This window comes from Grus americana, chromosome 10, assembly GCF_028858705.1.
Source record: "Grus americana isolate bGruAme1 chromosome 10, bGruAme1.mat, whole genome shotgun sequence".
Taxonomy (NCBI): domain Eukaryota; kingdom Metazoa; phylum Chordata; class Aves; order Gruiformes; family Gruidae; genus Grus; species Grus americana.
Genome location: NC_072861.1, coordinates 22,956,612 through 22,963,026, shown reverse-complemented (window position 1 = coordinate 22,963,026; position 6,415 = coordinate 22,956,612).

The window sequence follows — 6,415 nt, the reverse complement described above, 5'->3', positions numbered from 1 at the left end:
GCCCAGCTTAGTCTAGGACTTCAGTTTGGCTTTATACTGGGAAACTCGGTTTTCCAAAGACCCAGCTGTTGGAAGGAATTGGCAGCAACCGGCCCTGACCCTTCCTGCACGACGAGCCTCTGCAGCAACTGAGGATGCTCAGGTGAACGTCCCCTTTGCACGCAGAAGATGCAGCAATACCAGGCTCATGCGGTGATGCCGAAGTGACGTTTGGTTTAAGCTTTGTCACCCCTGGGCTCTAGCAAGCTGCTGCTGGCTTGCAAAGCAGTTTTTCCTCTTGCCCTGGAAGCGTTCAGAAACCCTCCAGCTCCTCGCCCCGTGTAAGCAGTGAGTGGCCCCGGTGTCATTTCAGTAACTTCTCTGTACTGTTAATTGTTTCAGAGCTTTCTTAGGAATTGATCAGGTTTCTCAAAGAAAACGGCAGCAGTAAGGCCTTTGCTCCCCGTGCCCAGCATTTCCTGCTCTCCCTGTGAAGCAGAGTCCCGCTCCCTGGTGAGGTGCGCGGGGAGGAAGGGGGGAGGCAGGCGTCCGACGAACGGCAAGGCTTTGACCCCCTGTGCTGCGAGGGGGAAACGCAGCGACTTCTGCCTGCCTGCTGCCACTGAAAACGCAAATGAGGTTTGCCCAAAGTGGGTAATTTCATAGTTAGTTCATATTTTGTAGTATAGAAGTACAGCCCTGTCGTGCTGAGAACCAAGGGCTTGTTTTCCCAAGCACTCTGTGCGCACAGAAATGCTGGCTAAACATACTTAGCAACTTCTCGACTCTTGGAAAAAACCCAAACCCCAGTATTTTATAACAGTTCAACAGGAAAACCCAGGTAGAAATACTGTCAGAAATGAGTAACGGGAGAGTTCAGCTCGTTCACGTGCCAAGTTTTTGTGTCGCTTTGCTCTCGGTTTGCCTTTTAACTACCCGGTCGTGTGAAGAGCCGGGGTCGTGCAGCAGTCTGGGGCTGATAGAGCTGCCGGGGCCGTGGGGACGGAGCCTGGCCTTTTCCAGGTGCCCAAACCATTCCCTTCTGTGCGCTCATCTATACGTCTTAGCGTGAAACCTGTTTTACCTGGAACTTGTCGGGTGCTGGGGGAAGCCGCTCCTTCATGGAGAAGCAGAGCTCTCCCCGGACTGCTGTTTGATAGAAATCCCACGAGCGTATTCCTGGGGTGCTTTGTTTTGCCTTGCGGTCCTGAGCCTGTTCTGAAGCTCAGACCCCCTAAAACATCCTGCTGGGGCTCTCCAGCCTTGTCCGTGTCCCCTCTTCGCTACCAGAACCTCTCTCCTGCATCGCTCGGGGTTGTGCAGCGCCTGCCAATGAGCGTATGCAAGCCGGGAACAAGATGCTCTCGGCCAGAATTGTTGCGTGCCAAGCTGGACGTATGGGGATTGCAAATCCATACGGTCTTGATAACATAATGGCCTGGGCGTCTGCGTTTCTGGCACCTGTCAGGATGGCTTCTGCGTGGCCGATTTGATAATGCTTTCTTGTACCTGTACTATTGGTGGTGGTTAAAGCAAGGGCATGGCACTCTGGTGAAGGTCAGGAAGGCTTTCTAAGCCCAAATAATTGTCAACGTTACCCAATTATACAGGAGAAGGGTGATAGTTGGGGTAAAGCCATTCCTTCATCCTATCGCCCGAGGTGGGGGCAGGCACTTGCTCGGCCACGTTTATATTCCTGATCATTTTACGTTGATATTTGGATAAATTGGGGGGGGCAAATCCGCTGGTGTGTAGCCAGATGTAACAGCTGGGCATCCTGGCCACAACTGGATCCCTAAACCAGCGATAAGTCTAGGCTTAGCCCGCCCTGTGATGCTTCAGTTGGTATTAAATCACTGCCCCGGTGCTCTGCGGGGCCATCCCTGCTTCGACCAGCATCTCTCAGAGCTGCCTTTAACGGTACGTGATGTTTCAGTAAGAACGCATCGCCCCGTGCTGAAATTTAGAAATCTCTGATGGCGACAGACTTCAGCCCTGGGAGCGGGACGGCCGAGGATTCTCAGGTCCCAACATGAAGGGAAGAAACGTACTGCAGAGTACTGAAAAACTGCGACTTGGTTAAGGATCCAGCTGCGTGGAGTCCATCCTGATGGGAAATGAACTGTTCCTAAGCTTTCCAGAGGTCACATCAGCTTCGGGTTGTGAAGTTAAGGTGCCAGCAGACCTACGGCAGCAGCTGGGCAGAGGTTTGGGCTGGCAGCAGCCGTTTCTGCAGCCGGGGACGATGCCCCAGCGCTGGGTTTGCAGGGGTGGGAGCCCCCCCCCCGCAGCTGTGTGTCCTGCCAGCCCCCCTGCACCGCGACCGCTGGCCTGGCTCCGGCAGAAAGAAGCGGGCAGCCCGGGAACGGGCCGAGGGAGCTGCACGCTGGCTGAAGGCTGACGGCAGGTAGGTGCGAGGGAAGGACGGCGCTGCTCTCCCTGGGCTTCCTGCCTCCCCGCTCTCTTCTGCTCTTGCAAATAATTCCTCTTGCCTCCCAAAACGGATCTGGGAAAGCTCCCCATCTCTTTTCCGCTCTGCTGCGTGCTGACGAACGCCCGCTTTTTGCAGCAGCGGGTGAAGCAATCAATCGCCCTGCGCAGCCCACGGCATCGCTTGCAGCAGCCCTCGCCCTTCTCCCAGGCGCGGTCCTGGTAGCAGCAGCAGCAGCGGCAGCAGCCCCGATTCACCGCTGCACGAATCGCCACGGGAGGACGGAAATACGCGGCTGCTCCTTTGCTTCATGCGCTGGGCAAGGGGATGGTGGGGGGGATTAACGGTGTCTGGGGGTAAGCACAGGGTGGGACAAGGGCTGGAGTCGTGGTTGGGGAGCTGCAGTGAGAACCTCGCCGCTTTCTCTGCCTGAGCATCTCACAGCTTCACAGGCTGGGGGGGTTGGAAGGGACCTCTGGAGATCATCTCATCCAACCCCCTGCTAGAGCAGGATCACCCAGAGCAGGTCGCACAGGATTGTGTCCGGGGGGTTTGAATCTCTCCAGAGAAGGAGACTCCACAACCTCTCTGGGCAGCCTGTCCCAGGGCTCGGTCACCCGCAGAGGGAAGAAGTTTCTCCTCATGTTCAGATGGAACTCCCTGAGTTCCAGTTTGTGCCCGTTGCCCCTTGTCCTGTCACTGGGCACCGCTGAGAAGAGTCTGGCCCCATCCTCGTGGCACCCACCCTTTAGATATTGATAACCATTGATGAGATCCCCTCTCAGCCTTCTCTTCTCCAGGCCAACCAGCCCCGGCTCTCTCAGCCTTTCCTCGTACCAGAGATGCTCCAGGCCCCTCCTCATCCTCGCAGCCCTCGGCTGGACTCTCCCCAGTAGTTCCCTGTCTGTCTGGAACTGGGGAGCCCAGACCTGGGCACAATATTCCAGATGTGGCCTCACCAGGGCAGAACCTCCCGTTAGCTCCTGCTGGTGCCGCTCCAAATGCGTTTTGATCGCTGTTCTGTTTAGCCCGGCACTTCTCGCTTGGTCCGGATAACATCACCGTGTGTCTTTTCTGCCGTCAGCTGGTGGTTGTCACTGCCGGTTTCGCTCCTGCCCGGAGCCAATAAAAACCCAGCGAAGAACTTTTTGGCAAGACTTTAACGCTTTCTGTTTGGAGCTTTTATTTTTCCATTACGCTTGGACGCTTGGCACTTGCCAAAACGTGCGCGGAGAAGGGAGGCGGCAGCAGAGGTAGCACCAGGCGAGCGTCTCACCCGGGACATCCTCCCGTGAGGGAGCACCTTGCTCCAACCATTACAGCTTTGCTATAATTGCTAAATTTACTGTCATTTTCTAGCAGGCAGTAGGGCAGGCGACGGGGTGTTTCTGTGCTGAGCCGTTACGGATGCTGCGGAACATCTGGAGTGGCCACATCTGGCTGAAGCGGGTACGTCGGACCTCGCGGGCAGGTTGATGTGGCACATGGCACGTGCCCGGTGCTCACCAGGATGCCCAGAGAAGCGGCCATCCCCTGCACAAATCCTGCTGCGGTTTCAGCTCCCTTTCAGCACCACGTTCCCCTTTCGGTATTTGAAAGCCCCCGGGAGGGGATGGGAAAGTCAGATTGCAGGGATCTCGCTTTGGGTCAGAAGGCAGCAGTGCATAATTTTTAAAAATGCACTAAATTTTTAAAAATTTCCAAGTTTTTTTGCTGTGAGGGGGTCAAGGTGCCATAGCTGGAGCTGCTGAACCAGGAGGGACCAAGTTCTACAATTTTAAGGATGTCAGAAAAAGGAGGGACCAGCAGCATCCTCACTAAATTGATGGGAAACTCCCATTTAATTAAAATAAAACCCGTAGTGGCTTCTCCTCTGCGTGTGCTTACTTTTAGATTTCAGAAACCAGATCTTGTATCTTCATCTATAAATTCAGGTTTGGTTTTTTTTTTGTTGTTGTTTGTTTGTTTTAAATCACCAGTCCTCTTTTCAAGTAAACGCTCACAAAATGTTGGAAAACGGAGAATTAACAATAATCCTGCAGCTCGGAAGCGTACGAGGAGGCCAAGCCTCAAACAAAGCAAAACCTCCAGGAAGCTGAAAGTAGGTCAGGGTGGTAAGGATGAGCACAGAGGGATGGCATGAATATGGAGGGAGGGGGAAAAATGGGGAAGAAATCGCCCCATGGCCGTGCTTGAAGAAGGAAGGGGCTGTCTGCTACAGCCGGCTGAGATTTTTAAGCCTTTTTCCTTAAAACCTGGTGTCCCTAAAGAGGTCAGCTGTGATGGGGAGGTAATTGCCATTAGCAGCAGTACAGGGTGAGACCTCAGCCCGGGGTTAGATGGGGACAGCTTGGGAAATGCTGCAGGTAAAGGAGATGTTTGTGAATTATTGAGGCTGGATAAAGTTCCCGGAGGGGGCCCGGAGAGCGAGGGATCATCTCTGCTAACGCGGCAGGACCAGGGAGCAGCCGGGAGGCTTTGAAGACACTGTAACGCTTGTCTGCGAGGATGGGGAGGGGGGGAGAAGCTGAGACCTTACAGACTCATTAGTCTTATTTAGACCCTGGAAAATACTGCAAACAGCCCAGGAGCATCTAACAAACCCCACAGCGGCACCGCAGGCTCAGCAAGAGCAAAGGGCAGGGACGCGGGGCAGCGCAGGAGCTCGTCTCACCGTTCCCAAGTAGGATGAGGGGTGCTGCAGCCGTGCAGGATTGCACCCAGCTGCACCGGGCCCCCGCTCCGCGGTCGAGTCATAAGGTTGCAGCAGTGCGGGGAGCTCAGTGCTAAAATTGGATGTATCGAGTGCCCCAAAAATGGGTCTTTCTGCTTTAAATAGCACCCAGATGGTACAGGAGGAAACGGTGGGAAAAGCTGGAGCTGTTACTGCGCGGGGAGGGTGGGAGGAAAGGTGCAAGGAGAGGAGCAGCGAGATCCTCGGGAAGGGTTTGCCCTGAAACTGCACAACCGCGTCTCGAGCTGGAGATTTTTGGCGAATCCCAAAGGTTTTGGGAGCTCCGTGAGCACGCGTCGCAAATGTACGCTGCTCGCCAAAGCCCACCTGGAGCCGTCCCGCGGGGCCGCATCCTGCACCGGTCACCTCCGTGCCCCGAGATGTCCCCCTCACCTGCGACAGAGGCAGCAACCGTCGCTAGATTTGTGCTGATGTTTGCAGATATGCTAATTGGCTCATTAATCATCGCCACCCCCGGCCGTAATTGGGCTCATTTCGCATCGATTCAAGGGGCTTTGAGGAAACATTGGCTCTTCCCTTACAAGAGATAATTTAGTGCAATAAGTCCCAACACAACCCTTTAAATAAGGCTGTAGGACATAAATAACCTCAGACAGGACCAAGCCGAGAGGTGCTTAAGTAGTGGTTTCTCCTTCCAAATACAAGACGTGATAAACCCAGGAACCTCCAGCCCTGACACCAAACGGTAACTCGTTCCTCAACACCAGAAAATGAAGGAAATAAAGCTTAAAGCTCTGTTTCCATCGCAGCATCCCTTGCTCGTGCACGTCCAGGGAGCCAGGGCAGCCGCAGAACCGCCGCGTTTACCTGCAAATTTGGAGCCAGTCTTGGCAAAGGGGGCTTATAAAAACCTGGGGACGCTCTTTAGCGGGGCCCGTAGCGCAGGGACAAGGGGGAATGGTTTTGAGCTAAAAGAGGGGAGGTTCAGGCTGGATGTTATAAGGAAGAAAGTTTTTACGCTGAGGGTGGTGAGGCACCGGCCCAGGTTGCCCAGAGAGGTGGTGGATGCCCCATCCCTGGAGACACTCCAGGTCAGGTTGGACGGGGCTCTGAGCATCCCGACCTGGTTGCAGACGTCCCTGCTCATGGCAGGGGGTTGGACTAGATGGGCTTGACAGGTCCCTTCCACCCCAAACCATTACGTGATTCATCTTTAGCTGCTTCCCCCCAGCAAATTGCCTCCAGCGAGCATCTCCCCGCTCCGAGCCGCTCGCCCAAGCTGGGTGCCCGCTGCCCTTGCACAGGAGCCC